The 18,686-nt window shown below is 43.1% G+C and overlaps 1 pseudogene; it reads left to right on the top strand.

The window, feature by feature from the left end:
* Positions 1-11,119, top strand: part of LOC110532124 — a 73,697-nt pseudogene extending 62,578 nt beyond the window's left edge.
* The last annotated feature ends 7,567 nt before the right edge of the window (positions 11,120-18,686 follow it).

Below are 18,686 nucleotides of genomic sequence, written 5' to 3'. Positions count from 1 at the left end.
CTTTTTTGGGGTTACTACATGATTCCATATGTGTAATTTCATAGTTTCGATGTCTTCACTATTATTCTACAATTTAGAAAATAGTCCTAAATAAATAACCCTTGAATGAGTAGGTGTCCAAACTTTTTGACTGGTGCTGTATATATATTTTGTTTAATTTTGGGGTTATTACGGTGACTTTAGAAATTTGACTAACCAGTAAACCGTCATTCAAAATTCCATGGCCGTCACAGCCGTAAAGATACGCCAAACTTCAATAGAAATCATTCGTAAATATTTTTTATAGCGCTTTAATAAAACCCAGAGGCTTAGTTCAGGGCAGGGTTTGAGAATAGGGATGTTCTGTTGAAGTGACGGGTCTTCAGGTCTCTGACAGAATAATAATGGAGAGAGTTTAATGACAAGTCTGATCACAGCATATATACAATGTACAATGATATTGACATGGGGAATTAGACTTTCAAATACTTTTCTTACACTTGTGTGGCTCGCACCCCCTCCCTACTTTCTCTCTGTAACTGACATCACTTCTGTGTTGTGATCCCCTCTACTGGAGATGGTTGAGGCAGCAGGTGAGGATGAGAGGGAGCTGGCAGCAGAGATGGCCGCTGCTTTCCTCAACGAGAACCAGCCAGAGGCCATCTTTGGGGCACCCAAGGCTGGGTCAGGCCAGTGGGCCTCTCTGGTGTGTCTTGTCAACCCCATCCAGGGCTACACTCTGGACCTGGTCCAATTGGAACAGAACGAGGCTGCCTTCAGGTGAGGACCGAGGAGAGGATAGATGGAAAAGGGCTACTAGGGCAATGTAATTAATGGCTATGCTGGTTTCAGCTATTCTCAGTGTAATTGCAGTGTATTTGTACTATAGATGGTGAAACGAGGAATCAGAACTGTCATTCAGTGCAGGGTTTGAGAGGGATGTCATGCTGTTGTAATGAGTCCTCATGTCTCTTCTCAGACTAAATATTAATGGAGATAGTTTAAACACCTCTGATCACTGCATTATACACGGAGGCCACAGACATTGACATAGGGAATCAGACTGATGGGAAATACTTTGGTTATACATGCTGATCTGTCTGTTCTGTCCCTGCAGTGTGACTGTGTCGGTTTGCCAGTGGAGGTGATGACTGGTGGGGGTGGCCCGGGGACATGATCCTTAACCCCCGCTCTGTGGGAGGCGGTTTCATCTATACCTATCGGCTGGGAGGGGGAGGGGACAAGCTGGAGTTTATGCACAAGGTGAGTGACAGAAGATATGACTAATCCAGTGGTTTCTGGCTCTGGCTGGTTGACCACAGCTGTGCACAGGAATTCTCCAGCTGTTCTTTCAGAAAGGTCATAATTGTGCTGAGAGAGTCAGAGTACTATCATACTTGCCACCACCCCCTCCCCTTTACCGAACTCCCAGAGGGACAATGGTTACTTTGTTGAACCATTTTCCAGTCATATCAGTATTCTACACTTTATTAATAGAATCAGAAACTTGAAGCTTTCACATATGACCCTTTCTTTTAAAGATTGTTTAATTCACTTGTCAATGACAGATAAACACTGTTGTTGAGATGGTAAATTAATAGGGATATGCATCTTTCCCTTTCAAGACTATTGGATATATGGGCTTCGATACAATATAAGAATAATGTTTTAGTTTGAAACAATTTGGTGCGATACGAGAGATTTGTTGCGTAAACACGTTCATTTTCCATTCTAAATTGAAATCTGCTGCTGATGGAGCTCATTAGCTGTGTGTAAGTGATGTATGTCTATGGTGTATGTACTATGTAGGCACCTTAGCTGAGCCATAAAGGAGACTAGGCCACTTCAGATTAGGGGGGGGGGGGTTGCCTCCCACTTTGGTTCTGAAATCACCATCATCCGCTAACTAACTTGTGCTAGTAATGTATCAATATTTATCGTTTACAAATTAGCTATGGCATAAGCCCTGTTCGGGTGGGACTAGTATTACTAAAGAACGTATGTGTGTGAGAGAGATACACACTACCATTCAAAAGTTTGGGGTCACTTAGAAATGTCCTTGGTTTTGAAAGAAACACTTTTGTCCATTTTTAAAATGACATCAAATTGATCAGAAATAGTGTAGACATTGTTAATGTTGTAAATTACTATTGTAGCTGGAAACGGCTGCTTTTTAATGGGATATCTACATAGGTGTACAGAGGCCCATTATCAGCAACCATCACTCCTGTGTTCCAATGGCACGTTGTGTTAGCTAATCCAAGTTCATCATTTTAAAAGGCTAATTGATAATTAGAAAACCCTTTTGCAATTGTTAGAACAGCTGAAAACTGTTGTTCTGATTAGAGAAGCAATAAAACTGTCCGCCTTTCGACTAGTTGAGTACCTGGAGTATAACATTTATGGGTTCGATTACAGGCTCAAAATGGCCAGGAACACAGACCTTTCTTTTGAAACTCGTCGGTCTGTACTTGTTCTGAGAAATGAATGCTAATCCATGTGAGAAATGGCCAAGGAACTGAAGATCTCCTACAACGCTGTGTACTTCATTAAATAATACCCGCAAAACACCAGTCTCAACTCAACAGTGAAGAGGCGACTCCGGGATGCTGGCCTTCCAGGCAGAGTTGAAAAGAAAAAGCCATATCTTAGACTGGCCAATTAAAAATAAAATATTAAGATGGGGAAAAAAGAACAGACACTGGACAGAGGAAGTCCATCCCGGAGTTGCCTCTTCACTGTTGACGTTGAGACTGGTGTTTTGCGGGTACTATTTAATGAAGCTGCCAGTTGAGGACTTGTGAGGAGTCTGGTTCTCAGACTAGACACACTAATGTACTTGTCCTCTTGATCAGTTGTGCACTGGGGCCTCCCACTTTTTTGTTAGTAGCGACGCTACTACTGTGTAACTCCGGTAGGGTAACATCTGAAAAATAGTGCACTTGTTAGTGTGTACTAGTGCTCGACCAGTCGGCGAAAGCCAACATCAACCACGACAGAGAACGGTTGATTGTCAAAGGCAATGAATTCCATTATCTTCGCGTTAATGGATTTCACCTTAGTTGTCTCGCTGAAATGTTCCTATTCTTTCAAATGACTGCTAAACTTGTTGACTGCTCGATCCACACAGCAGACATTGTGTGGTAGGTTAGAAAAGCTGTGTTGCACTTGTAGCGCTACATTTTACGTGGCGTCATTACGCCTACGTTATACACGTATGCACGTCAGCTTGACATCGGTTTTGCACATCGGCGTTAAACTAGACATCGGGCTCATGTAGGCATTTTTAGCTAATATCGTCCGATATCGTGCATCCCCTAATATGAGCACAACTTTGGATTTCACCCCATCTCAAAATCGAATGGTTTTGACCGTTAGGTAGTTTTTATGGAGTGATCTTCTCCTTTCGCTTTGGCCATGCAGTGCTCCTCACAAAAGTGATTGCTGTCCTCGTTATGAAATTATGAGCTTTATCCTGTATATCTAAAAATGACCATATACACTGATTTGGCAAAACTACCAAAAGTATTGCTAATAGTGAAACTAAACCATCCAAATGAAATACAATGCTCAAAAAAATAAAGGGAACACTTAAACAACACAATGTAACTCCAAGTCAATCACACTTCTGTGAAATCAAACTGTCCACTTAGGAATAAACAATGACAATACATTTCACATGCTGTTCTGCAAATGGAAAAGACAACAGGTGGAAATTATAGGAAATTAGCAAGACACCCCCAATAAAGGAGTGGTTCTGCAGGTGGTGACCACAGACCACTTCTCAGTTCCTATGCTTCCTGGCTGATGTTTTGGTGACTTTTGAATGCTGGCAGTGTTTTCACTCTAGTGGTAGCATGAGACGGAGTCTACAACCCACACAAGTGGCTCAGGTAGTGCAACTCATCCAGGATGGCACATCAATGCGAGCTGTGGCAAGAAGGTTTGCTGTGTCTGTCAGCGTAGTGTCCAGAGCATGGAGGCACTACCAGGAGACAGGCCAGTTCATCAGGAGACGTGGAGGAGGCCGTAGGAGGGCAACAACCCAGCAGCAGGACCGCTACCTCCGCCTTTGTGCAAGGAGAGGCAGGAGGAGCACTGCCAGAGCCCTGCAAAATGACCTTCAGCAGGCCACAAATGTGCATGTGTCTGCTCAAACGGTCAGAAACAGACTCCATGAGGGTGGTATGAGGGCCCGACGTCCACAGGTGGGGGTTGTGCTTACAGCCCAAGATTGGCAAATTTGCCACTGGCGCCCTGTGCTCTTCACAGATGAAAGCAGGTTCACACTGAGCACGTGACAGACGTGACAGAGTCTGGAGACGCCGTGGAGAACGTTCTGCTGCCTGCAACATCCTCCAGCATGACCGGTTTGGCGGTGGGTCAGTCATGGTGTGGGGTGGCATTTCTTTGGGGGGCCGCACAGCCCTCCATGTGCTCGCCAGAGGTAGCCTGACTGCCATTAGGTACAGAGATGAGATCCTCAGACCCCTTGTGAGACTATATGCTGGTGCGGTTGGCCCTGGGTTCCTCCTAATGCAAAACAATGCTAGACTTCATGTGGCTGGAGTGTGTCAGCAGTTCCTGCAAGAGGAAGGCATTGATGCTATGGACTGGCCCGCCCGTTCCCCAGACCTGAATCCAATTGAGCACATCTGGGACATCATGTCTCGCTCTATCCACCACACACTGTCCAGGAGTTGGCGGATGCTTTAGTCCAGGTCTGGGAGGAGATCCCTCAGGAGACCATCCGCCACCTCATTAGGAGCATGCCCAGGCGTTGTAGGGAGGTCATACAGGCACCTGGAGGCCACACACACTACTGAGCCTCATTTTGACTTGTTTTAAGGACATTACATCAAAGTTGGATCAGCCTGTAGTGTGGTTTTCCACTTTAATTTTGTGTGACTCCAAATCCAGACTGGGTTGATACATTTGATTTCCATTGAACATTTTTGTGATTTTGTTGTCAGCACATTCCCTTTATTTTTTTGAGCAGTGTATATTAAGCCCCATTCAGCAGGTACAGCAAGAAGTGAGTTGTCTCTGGTAGCTTACTTTTGCATTTGAATTCAGAAGGTGCCGTGCAGATGTTGCAGATCAGGAACAGATCGCCTACCTTGCGTTGGTCAGTGGGCCGGCCGCTGGGCTGGCCGCGCGGCTGGGCTGGCTGCGGGGCTAAGTTGGATTAGGCTAATGATATTGCCTGAGGTTGTTCGGCAAGCAAAATTACTTGTAGATCAATAACAAAATGAGGTATTTTCGGAAGTTATAAAGATTGTAATATGAGCAAAAACTAACTTGTGAACCGGCAAGCCGTAATGTTTGAATACATTTTCTGACCGACGCATGCTACGTTTGGATCGGTTTGGGGTCTGTATGCTACGTTTGGATTGGTTTGGGGTCTGTATGCTACGTTTGGATCGGTTTGGGGTCTGTATGCTACGTTTGGATGGGTTTGGGGTCTGTATGCTACGTTTGGATCGGTTTGGGGTCTGTATGCTACGTTTGGATCGGTTTGGGGTCTGCATGCTACGTTTGGATCGGTTTGGGGTCTGTATGCTACGTTTGGATCGGTTTGGGGTCTGTATGCTACGTTTGGATCGGTTTGGGGTCTGTATGCTACGTTTGGATCGGTTTGGGGTCTGTATGCTACGTTTGGATCGGTTTGGGGTCTGTATGCTACGTTTGGATCGGTTTGGGGTCTGTATGCTACGTTTGGATCGGTTTGGGGTCTGCATGCTACGTTTGGATCGGTTTGGGGTCTGCATGCTACGTTTGGATCGGTTTGGGGTCTGTATGTGGACACCCCTTACAATTAGTTGATTCAGCTATTTCAGTCACACCTGTTGCTGACAGGTGTATAAAGTCAAGCACCCAGCCATGTAATCTCCATAGACAAACACTGGTAGTAGAATGGCCCCTACTTAAGAGCTCAGTGACTTTCAAAGTGGCACCGTCATAAGAGGCCACCTTTCCAACAAGTCAGTTTGTCAAGTTTCTGCCCTGATCAATTTTAGGTGCTGTTCTTGTGACGAAGAACCGTCTAGGAGCAACAACTGCTGTGCCGCGAAGTGGTAATCCATTCAAGTTAATAGAATGGGATCGCGGAGTGCTGTAGTGCGTACAAGTTCTATCCTCGGTTACAACACTCAATACTGAGTTCCAAACTGCCTCTGGAAGAAATATCAACACAAGGACTGGTCTTCTGGAGCTTAATGAAATGGGTTTCCATGGCCGAGCAGCCGCACACAAGCCTAAGATCACCATGCGCAATGACAAGCGTCGGCTGGAGTGATAGATAGCTCGCCACCATTGGACTCTGGCGCAGTGGAAATGCATTCTCTGGAGTGATGAATCACGCTTCAACATTTGGGAGTCCGATGGACGAATCTGGTTTTGGTGGATGCCAGGAGAATGCTACCTGCCCAAATGAATAGTGCCAACTGTAAAGTTTGGTGGAGGAGGAATAATGGTCTGGAGCTGGTTTTTCATGGTTCGGACTAGGCCCCTTACTTCCAGTGAAGGGAAATATTTACGCTACAGCATACAATGACATTCTATACGATCCTGTGCTTCCAACTTCGTGGCAACAGTTTGGAAGGCCCGACCTTACTAATGCCGCTGTGGCTGATTGGAAGCAAATCCACGTAGCAATGTTCCAATATCTAGTGGAAAGCCTTCCCAGATGAGTGGAGGCTGTTATAGCAGCAAAGGGGGGGACCAACACCATATTAATGCCCATGATTTTGGAATGAGATGTTCGACAAGCAGGTGTCCATATCCTTTTGGCTATGTAGTGGATCTTGAACATTTATAACAGGGACTGATACGTATTGGTGAGTTGTTACATCCCTGTAAATGAATGCTGTTTTGATTGTCAGATTCCAAGTGAGGACATTTCTCTGGCCATCGCTCCGTTCCAGGGCCGTGTGCTGGTGGGCGTTGGCAAACTGCTACGCATCTACGACCTGGGCAAGAAGAAGCTGCTGCACATGTGTGAGAACAAGGTGAGACGGGGAGACTGTCTCTTTTTCACACACACACACACACACACACCTCAGTCCTGAGTTCTTCACCTCCAGTGTTGGCCTAGTTAAAAGTTAGATGCAAAAAAAAAAGGGTGTGTGTGTATATATAGGGGGAGGGAGAGAGGGACTCTATTGTTTTGATTTTATCCCTGGTATGTTTTTGGTTTCTCACTCAATTACCAATAGATACTGAAGTTTGCTATTCTTACATGTTACAATGTTGACACAGAGGAAGTGTCTGCTGGAAGACTAACCTAAATACTAACTTTAGGTTAAAGTCTCATAGTAATCAAGGTAACCACTTGAATTATTAGTGATTGGGAAGATGATTGCTTTGTAAGAATCTCCTTTCAAAAGCAAGGATAAAAGGCCACCGCCTCATGCATTGTACCAGAGGACATTTTACCACGGTCAACCTCTTAGGTTCCACACCTTTCAAATAAAATCCATATGGCAGTAGGAGGTCAGTTGATGACTGATATTTAGTTGTTTAATGAAGTCATCTGTCTCGTTTCCAGTATGTCCCCAACCTGGTGACTGGCATCCACACCATCTGTCAGCGGGTCATAGTGACTGACGTACAGGAGAGTCTGTTCTGGGTGCGCTACAAGCGTAGCGAGAACCGGATGATCCTCTTTGACGATGACACCCATCCTCGCTGGGTAACCACCGCCTGCCTGCTGGAGTACGACACCATGGCTTCAGCCGACAAGTTTGGCAACATCAGCATTGTATGTGTTCACTCTTTATTGTTCTTTTCTGACAATGATGTTGGGTGTTATACTGTTGTCTACCTTTTCTGTAGACGCCTCACATTAACAGTTTGATCCAATTGATATTTCAATGATGCCACAAACATATTGAAGGCTTTTATTGCTGGAGATGTTAGTACTTACACTTTGTACCACCTTAGGTGTGTTTGCCCCCCAACTCCAGTGATGATGAGGACCCAACTGGGAACAAGGCGTTGTGGGATAGGGGTCTGCTGAACGGAGCCTCTCAGAAGGTATAGTCTTTCTGCTCCCCTGTCACAGCATCAGCTCTGTAAAGACAGGAGCTCAGGGGAACTTTGCTTCTGTCTAAGGACTCTGTCTGTTTTTCTCTCTGGATCAGAGTTTGTCTTGGTGGTGTTGGGTTTGCCTCATCCCAGACCCGGCCTATAACAGACCTGCTGTCCAGGCCAAATCGCTGTTTAACATGCTGTTTAACATACTGTTTTCCATTTGGCTGGTACTCAGTGGGAAATTCCCTCCACTTTGACTTATTGTGGGCAAGTGGTAAAAAGGGTGCATGTAAGCGGTGTTTTGTGGGTGGGGAGTGTGAAGTGAGTTAGAATGTTTATGTAATGACCCTGTACCATGTCTCTTGTTCTGTGTCAGGCTGTGATCGTGAGCTACCACATCGGGGAGACTGCTGTCACTGCAGAAGACCACACGGATTCCCGGCAGCTTAGAGTCTGGTCTACACAACAGTCTGTCGGCGTCCTGGTGCCCTTCACTTCCCACGAGGTACTTCACACACATTCATTAAAGACCTAGAGTACACCATCTGTATAGAAAACTGTCTTCATTGGCAGGACTTGAAAACAGGGGAGTTGTATTCATAGAATAAGGAATTGGAATACTAGTATGTACATGAACCTTCTTATGATGGGATCTAGGTCAGGGAGTTGGTCAACCATGGTTTGTGAGTGTTGTGATAAGATATTGTCTAAAATAATTAATTTGTTGAATTTATTTCTCTAGCCAGACAGTTTGAGGAATGTTTCCATACATTTTTCTAATTAACTGCCAACACATTCCATTCAAACAATAAATTTAATCCACAGCCGTACACTGGCTGAAATCAGTTGATAAGACTTCGACAAGTTGTAATGCAACAAGTACTGATATTGTACCATATAATGGTACCCACAGCTTTCCAAGAAAACAACACTTTTGACATTTGTAGTTTGTTTACATATATTTTAGAGGCTATTTGTATACATTTGTATAAAACCTTTATAAACTGTATTTATAATTATAACAATATTTTAGGTTGACAATTCTATTACACAATTTATGTTATCACATGCATTTTTATTTTCCTTTTAAGTAAAATCAGGTTTTATGCCTCTACTGCCATTAATTCCTATTAGAGTGGTTTGGATTTGTCCCTGACTAATATGGCTGCCATTTTCATCCCATTCTGGAACTTTGAAGGTTGACATCGCCCCTCTAGTAATTTAATAGGCTATGTTGTTGAAGTGATGTCATGTCTCTTTTCTGACAAACCAATGAAGAGAGCGTAAACATCTCTGATCTCAGCATATACACAGATCATCCCTCATCTTTTTCTCATTCCTTCCTGAACCATTTGACTTAATATAATGTATGTCAATGTTTTGATGGCACTTAATAATCTATGGTGTGCCTCTTATCTGTCCTCAGGACCATGACTTCTAACTGCAAACTTATTTAAGATGACTTAATATTTCCATAGGATAATGGGACAAAGAAAGCCACACATTATACTCCCTGCTACTAATTCCTCAGCATGTAAATGGAATGTTTACAGAGGACACCACTATGTTTACAAATGGAGTCTTGTTCCAAATCCACTGGGTGAAATGTTATGCCAAGAACCAACTGTTGTGTGTGTGTGTGTGGGGGGGGGGGGAGCGCTTTCCAAGTCCAGTACATTTGGCAAGATCATTAGACATGCTGTGAATTAAGTCTGTTGAACATGATAGCAGAAATAAATCAGAAGCCTTGTTCGTTGGACATCCAGACAGTCTGCCTACTGTATCTGATCTTCTTCCTCTGTCCTGTCTATCTGTGTCTGCAGAATGTAACAGACGGAGATCTGTGTGAGCAGTTCAACTCCATGGACCTCCACAAGCAGAAGAGTTGCTGAAGAGCTGGACCGTACACCACCTGAGGTCTCAAAGAAACTGGAGGACATCTGCACACACTATGCCTTCTAGAACCCTCGTGTTCTGTACATGCACAAATACACTCACACATACAAACTGTAATTTACAACACCTGATATGTTGAGACTGACACCTGTTCCGCTGTGTTAACATGAAGAGGTGGGAGGTGAACACATTTTTCGAAGTCTTCATCTGTAGCTGCTTTGATTTGTCCTCTAGGCCCTGATTTGTTTGTTAGGCCTATAAATACTATAATACTAATAATAATCTATGGTGAATATTTACCCTGTGGTTTTCACTCATAGGATGCCATTTAAACCTAGCTGGATTCTTTTGAATTTATCATGTGTATATCATCAGTGCTATAGACGCATACAGGAGCATTTTTGGGGTTTTAATGCGTGTGACGCATGGCCTAGTAAACACTTTGATATAATTAGGTCAAATGTTTTTGCATTGTGTGTTTGTTGAAACAATCCATTTTGAGTCTTTGCTGTAATTGAGTGCCACAAATGAAAAGGACTTTTTCTTTTTGATGTCAATTTTAATCCTAAAAAGATTTTGGATTCTCAAACAGCTCTTTTTTTTATGGGCTTAAAAGGTATATTCCTTGCTGGACAAATTGTCCACATCTATTGTACAAGATTACAGGATTGTGTACAATAGCAAGTAATACAGCTGGATGGTGAACCTTTTTCCCCTTAATAGTCCTGTGAACTTCAAACAACAGCCACAATCACCACACTAGATGAGACACCATTCCATATTAGTCATGGGAAAATGGGAGCAGGCTATTTTGTAAATGAAATACTGCCATGTCTGTGTCACTATAGCTATGTTCCCATTAACTAGCCCAGTGTTTAAAAAAAAATGTATTCTGTTTTTTTTTTAGAAAGTTTGCATTTAAAAAAATGTGACAATTGCCTGCTAGGGTGTTTCCATTTAACTATCTTGTCCATAAAAACAGCTGGTCGTAATGTCACACACAAAAAAAAATACTTTCACAACCTACAGTAGCTAGATTTCCATCCAATTGGCAAGATTTTTGTGAATATTTTAAAATCCTCCCAAAAAATGTGCAGTTTCCCACCAAAGATGTTTCCATCAAATTGACATTGCAGATAAAAGCCTGTGCGTGATGACATGGTGTACAAAAAAATTCCTTTGCGATTAAATTCCCATGTCCCGAAAAAAACAACATTTTAATGGGATTCTTTGTTTGCGTTATATAGCGAGTGTGCCCACTCTGGTCTATCTGAATGCATGGAATAGCCTTAATTTCTCAGAACAATAGACTGACGAGTTTCAGGTCTCTGTTTCTGGCCATTTTGAGCCTGTAATTGAACCCACAATTGCTGATGCTCCAGATACTCAGCTAGTCTAAAGAAGGCCAGTTTTATTGCTTCTTTAATCAGGACAACTGTTTTTGGCTGTGCTAACATAATTGCAAAAGGGTTTTCTAATGATCAATTAGCCTTTTAAAATACACTTGGATTAGCTAACACAATGTGCAATTGCAACACAGGAGTGATGGTTGCTGATTTGGTAGAATAATCCTTTAATTCATTGCCACTTACTCAGCTGGGCCAGGGGCGCTTTAATTAGGTCAGGTGGAAAAGTGTCAGACAGATCTCAACTCCGTAAAAGGAGGAAATTGCCATCGCCTGATCTCGCTGCTCTCTCTTCCTTAACTCCGTCTGATCCAGAAGTTCTGTGCGTCCATGAATCCACAGACTACTCAGTAAATATACCACTTTATGGTTAAAGGAATTCCTGCCTCTGTTTACCTTCACTGTCAGTCATCCTACCTGTCCAGCTACCCACACAGATTCCACTAATCTTTCACTGATAATGGGCCTCTGAATGCCTATGTAGATATTCCATTAAAAATCAGCCGTTTCCAGCTAGAATAGTCATTTACAACATTAACAATGTCTACACTGTGTTTCTGATCAATTGTATGTTACTTTAATTGACAAATGGTGCTTTTCTTTCAAAAACAAGGACATTTCTAAGTGACCCCAAACTTTTGAGTGTGTGTGTGTATATATATGTAACTGACCCCAAAGTTTTGAACAGTAGTGTAAATACTGTAGGCAGCAGCCTCTAATGCAGGGGTTGGCAAACTTTTTGGTTTGAGGGCCACATCGGGATTTTGTAATTCATGAGGGCCCAATTTTTTGGGAGGGCAAATAGTTTGTTAAAATCAATTTGCAGGGATGATACATTGGTGTGGCTGGCTTCCGAGTTAAGCGGGCATTGTGTTTAGAAGCACTGCGGCTTGGCTGGGTCGTGTTTCGGAGGACACACGGCTCTCGAGCGTTACAGTGCCTTGCGAAAGTATTCGGCCCCATTGAACTTTGCGACCTTTTGCCACATTTCAGGCTTCAAACATAAAGATATAAAACTGTATTTTTTTGTGAAGAATCAACAACAAGTGGGACACAATCATGAAGTGGAACGACATTTATTGGATATTTCAAACTTTTTTTAACAAATCAAAAACTGAAATATTGGGCGTGCAAAATTATTCAGCCCCCTTAAGTTAATACTTTGTAGCACCACCTTTTGCTGCGATTACAGCTGTAAGTCGTTTGGGGTATGTCTATCAGTTTTGCACATCGAGAGACTGACATTTTTTCCCATTCCTCCTTGCAAAACAGCTCGAGCTCAGTGAGGTTGGATGGAGAGCATTTGTGAACAGCAGTTTTCAGTTCTTTCCACAGATTCTCGATTGGATTCAGGTCTGGACTTTGACTTGGCCATTCTAACACCTGGATATGTTTATTTTTGAACCATTCCATTGTAGATTTTGCTTTATGTTTTGGATCATTGTCTTGTTGGAAGACAAATCTCCGTCCCAGTCTCAGGTCTTTTGCAGACTCCATCAGGTTTTCTTCCAGAATGGTCCTGTATTTGGCTCCATCCATCTTCCCATCAATTTTAACCATCTTCCCTGTCCCTGCTGAAGAAAAGCAGGCCCAAACCATGATGCTGCCACCACCATGTTTGACAGTGGGGATGGTGTGTTCAGGGTGATGAGCTGTGTTGCTTTTACGCCAAACATAACGTTTTGCATTGTTGCCAAAAAGTTACATTTTGGTTTCATCTGACCAGAGCACCTTCTTCCACGTTTGGTGTGTCTCCCAGGTGGCTTGTGGCAAACTTTAAACAACACTTTTTATGGATATCTTTAAGAAATGGCTTTCTTCTTGCCACTCTTCCATAAAGGCCAAATTTGTGCAATATAAGACTGATTGTTGTCCTATGGACAGAGTCTCCCACCTCAACTGTAGATCTCTGCAGTTCATCCAGAGTGATCATGGGCCTCTTGGCTGCATCTCTGATCAGTCTTCTCCTTGTATGAGCTGAAAGTTTAGAGGGACGGCCAGGTCTTGGTAGATTTGCAGTGGTCTGATACTCCTTCCATTTCAATATTATCGCTTGCACAGTGCTCCTTGGGATGTTTAAAGCTCGGGAAATATTTTTGTATCCAAATCCGGCTTTAAACTTCTTCACAACAGTATCTCGGACCTGCCTGGTGTGTTCCTTGTTCTTCATGATGCTCTCTGCGCTTTTAACGGACCTCTGAGACTATCACAGTGCAGGTGCATTTATACGGAGACTTGATTACACACAGGTGGATTGTATTTATCATCATTAGTCATTTAGGTCAACATTGGATCATTCAAAGATCCTCACTGAACTTCTGGAGAGAGTTTGCTGCACTGAAAGTAAAGGGGCTGAATAATTTTACACACCCAATTTTTCAGTTTTTGATTTGTTAAAAAAAGTTTGAAATATCCAATAAATGTCGTTCCACTTCATGATTGTGTCCCACTTGTTGTTGATTCTTCACAAAAAAATACAGTTTTATATATTTGTTTGAAGCCTGAAATGTGGCAAAAGGTCGCAAAGTTCAAGGGGGCCGAATACTTTCGCAAGGCACTGCACCTCTGCCGAGTCCGTACGGGAGTTGCAGCGATGGGACAAGACAAAAAAATGTCTCGCGGGCTGGATTGAAGTGCCCGGTGGGCTGGATATGGCCGTACTTTGCCCCCCCTTGCTCTATTGTGCTAGTGATGGCTATTTAACAGTCTGATGGCCTTGATATAGAAGCTGTTTTTCAGTCTCTCAGTCCCAGCTTTGATGTACATGTACTGACCTGGCATTGTGGATGATAGAGGGATGAACAGGCAGTGGCTCAGGTGGTTGTTGTCCTTGATCTTTTTGGCCTTCCTGTGACATTGGATGCTGTGGGTGTCCTGGAGGGCTTGTCGTTTGTCCCCAGTGATGCGTTTGGTCTTGTGGTTGAGGGCGGTGCAGTTGCCGTACCAGGCGGTGATACAGCCCGACAGGATGCTCTCATTTGTGCATTTGTAAAACTTTGACTGTTTTAGGTGCAAAATTTCTTCAGCCTCGTGAGGTTGAAGAGGCGCTGTCTTCACCACACTGTCTGTGTGGGTGAACCATTTCAGTTTGTCAGGGATGTGTACGCTGAGGAACTTGAAGCTTTCCACCTTCTCCACTGCAGTCCCGTCAATGTGGATAGGGGGGTGCTCCCTTTGATGTTTCCTGAAGTCCACGATCATCTCTTTTTGTTGACGTTGAGTGAGAGGTTATATTCTTGGCACCACACTCCGAGCCCTCACCTCCTCCCTGTAGGCTGTCTGGTCATTGTTGGTAATCAAGCCTACTACTGTCTGCAAACTCGATGATTGAGTTTAGACGTGCGTGGCCACGCAGTCATGGGTGAACAGGGAGTACAGAAGGGGGCTGAGCACGAGCCCCAGTATTTTTTATTTATTTTACCTTTCATTTAACTAGGCAAGTCAGTTAAGAACAAATTCTTATTTTCAATGACGGCCTAGGAACAGTGGGTTAACTACCTGTTCAGGGGCAGAACGACAGATTTGTACCGTGTCAGCTTGGGGGTTTGAACTTGCAACCTTCCGGTTACTAGTCCAACGCTTTAACCACTAGGCTAACCTTTAAAATGTTTTTTTTTTTTTTTTAAATACAATCTACACACTATATCCCATAGTGACAAAGCAAAAACAGTTTTTTATACATTTTTGCAAAAGTATAAAAAAATCTGTACTTTGTTGAGGCCCCTTAGGCAGCGATTACAGCCTTGATTCTTGGGTATGACGTTACAAGATGGACACACTTTTGTATTTGGGAAGTTTCTCCCATTCTTCTCTGCAGATCCTCTCAAGCTCTGTCAGGTTGGATGGGGAGCGTAACTGTACAGCTGTTTTCAGGTCTCTCCAGAGATGTTCAAGTCCGGGCTCTGGCTGGGCCATTCACGGACTTTCAGAGACTTGTCCCAAAGCCACTCCTGCGTTGTCCTGGCTGTGTGCTTATGGTTGTTGTCCTGTTGGAAGATGAACCTTCGCCCCAGTCTGAGGTCCTGAGCGCTCCGGAGCAGGTTTTCATGAAGGATCTCTGTATTTTGCTCCGTTTGTCTTTTCCTCTGACTAGTCTCCCTGCCGCTAAAAAACAAAAAAACAAATCTTATTTCTGATGTTCTGAAAGTTCTTTGGGTGCCTTTTGGCAAACTCCAAGCGGGCTGTCTTTGTGCCTTTTACTGAGGAGTGGCTTCAGTCTGGCCACTCTACCATAACGGTCAGATTGGTGGAGTGCTGCAGAGATGGTTGTCCTTCTGGAAGGTTCTCCCAACTCCACAGAGGAACTCTGGAGCTCTGTCAGAGTGACCATCGGATTCTTGGTCACCTCCCTGACCAAAGCCCTTCTCCCCCGATTGCTCAGTTTGGCTGGGCGGCCACCTCTAGGAAGAGTCTTAGTTGTTCCAAACTTCTTCCATATAAGAATGATGGAGCCCACTGTCTTCTTGGGGACTTTCAATGCTGCAGAAATGTTTTTGTACCCTTCCCCAGATCTGTGCCATGTCAATGTGTACTCTCAAGATTAGGTTAAAACATAATTTCTGCTGGCCAGGGAAAGAGTTCCCAAATATGCACAAATGCAAGCATTTTTTTGCATAAAAAGTTGTACTTGGTAAACTGTCTCAGACATTTCTTCAGTTCAATAGGTTGTGTCTTCTTATTTACTTCAATGTGTTCTAAAGTAAATTCAAACATCCTGATGTAACTGCAAGCAATAATTCAAACATTAGAAGACTAACTACTGAGCACCAGGGTCGTTCCACTTAGACCCTGTCCCTATTTTGAGGGTGTAAGGATGTTGAGGATGGACATTTCCATCACTGGAGAGTCATTGGTCTCCATCTTCTGGGACTTCCCCCCCTGATGTCAGTTTGTCTGGACTAGCAGATGATGTAAAGATAATGTCTCTTGGCCCGCTGCCTGAAATCTCAAATGAGGGTGCATCTCAATTGTCTAAAGGGGCTTCCTCTCCTTGATCTTCATTGATCGTGATGTGAAAACATAAAATAAAACAATATTATGTATCAGAGGTGTTTACTTTCACCAGCATGTTTTCACACAGAGCAAATGATGGGAAGGAAACAAGGGGGTGATGATGCTACCCACTCCTACTAGTGTGATGACATTTATTAAATTCTTATTATGCCTAGACTTTGATCTTACAGCTAGCTAACTAATGGATTATAATAATGAATGGACTTGGGTCAGAGGGCAAATTAATTTCAGCCAATACCTGAATATTCCTTAAACTGGAACATTCAGCTGTAGAAATTGTACTAAAAACCAACTAACCACTCCTGAAGCCATTGAGATACTGTATTATTTGCCAGATCTTGTCATTCCTGCCCACCTCACTACCATGGGATGAAGGCCAAAGAATCCATAATGATCCACATGTGGGATAATTTGGTACCCTAACTGTACCATTTATTTCTGTAGTCGTCTGTTAGTGGGGCAAATTACATTGTTTTTAATGTTACTCCTTAATCACTCTGGTAAAATATTTTTTTGTGTACTTTTAACACAGCTGAGATTTACTTCGAAGTGCAAAGTGTAGCAATACAGATAACATCAGTTATTGATACAGACATGGTGGCATAGCAGGAAGATTGGAATGCTGTGAACCAAGAGGTAGTGAGATGAAATCCCAGTTGAAGACATGTTGAATACGAATTACTTTATAAATGAACATGCACAATGTAATCATGTACAGTCGTGGCCAAAAGTTTCCAAAATGAAACAAATATACATTTTCAAAGTCTGCTGCCTCAGTTTGTATGATGGCAATTTGCATATACTCCAGAATGTTATGAAGAGTGATCAGATGAATTGCAATTAATTGAAAAGTCCCTCTTTGCCATGCAAATGAACTGAATCCCCCAAAAACATTTCCACTGCATTTCAGCCCTGACACAAAAGGACCAGCTGACATCCTGTCAGTGATTCTCTCATTAACACAGGTGTGAGTGTTGACGAGGACAAGGCAGGAGATCACTCTGTCATGCTGATTGAGTTCGAATAACAGATTGGAAGCTTAAAAAGGAGGGTGGTGCTTGGAATCATTGTTCTTCCTCTGTCAACCATGGTTACCTGCAAGGAAACACGTGCTGTCATCATTGCTTTGCACAAAAAGGGCTTCACAGGCAAGGATATTGCTGCCAGTAAGATTGCACCTAAATCAACCATTTCTCGGATAATCAAGAACTTCAAGGAGATGGGTTCAATTGTTCCGAAGGCTTCAGGGCGCCCAAGAAAGTCCAGCAAGTGCCAGGACCGTCTCCTAAAGTTGATTCAGCTGCGGGATCGGGGCACCACCAGTACAAAGTTTTCTCAGGAATGGCAGCAGGCAGGTGAGCCGAAGACTTTTGGAGGATGGCCTGGTGTCAAGAAGGGCAGCAAAGAAGCCACTTCTCTCCAGGAAAAACATCAGGGACAGACTGATATTCTGCAAAAGGTACAGGGATTGGACTGCTGAGGACTGGGGTAAAGTAATTTTCTCTGATGAATCCCCTTTCCGATTGTTTGGGGCATTCGGAAAAAAGCTTGTCCGGAGAAGAACGGTGAGTGCTACCATCAGTCCTGTGTCATGCCAACAGTAAAGCATTCTGAGACCATTCATGTGTGGGGTTTCTTCTCAGCCAAGGAGTGGGCTCACTCATAATTTTTCCTAAGAACACAGCCATGAATAAAGAATGGTACCAACACATCCTCAGAGAGCAACTTCTCCCAACCATCCAGGAACAGTTTGATGACAAACAATTCCTTTTCCAGCATGATAGAGCACCTTGCCATAAGGCAAAAGTGATAACTAAGTGGTTCGGGGAATAAAACATCGATATTTTGGCTCAATGGCCAGGATAATCCCCAGACCTTAATCCCATTGAGAACTTGTGGTCAATCCTCAAGAGGTGGGTGGACAAACAAAAACTCACAAATTCTGACAAACTCCAAGCATTGACTATGCAAGAATGGGCTGCCATCAGTCAGGATGTGGCCCAGAAGTTAATTGACAGCATGCCAGGGCAGATTGCAGAGGTCTTGAAAAAGAAGGGTCAACACTGCAAAAATGTACTCTTTGCATCAACTTCATGTAATTGTCAATAAAAGCCTTTGACACTTATGAAATGCTTGTAATTATACTTCAGTATTCCATAGTAACATCTGACATAAATATCTAAAGACACTGAGGCAGCAAACTTTGTGAAAATGAATATATACACTGCTCAAAAAAAATAAAGGGAACACTAAAATAACACATCCTAGATCTGAATGAAATATTCTTATTAAGTACTTTTTTCTTTACGTAGTTGAATGTGCTGAGAACAAAAATTATCAATGGAAATCAAATGTATC

This window comes from Oncorhynchus mykiss, chromosome 1 (genome assembly GCF_013265735.2).
Source record: "Oncorhynchus mykiss isolate Arlee chromosome 1, USDA_OmykA_1.1, whole genome shotgun sequence".
Lineage (NCBI taxonomy): Eukaryota > Metazoa > Chordata > Actinopteri > Salmoniformes > Salmonidae > Oncorhynchus > Oncorhynchus mykiss.
This window is presented reverse-complemented; position numbering and strand designations above follow the sequence as displayed.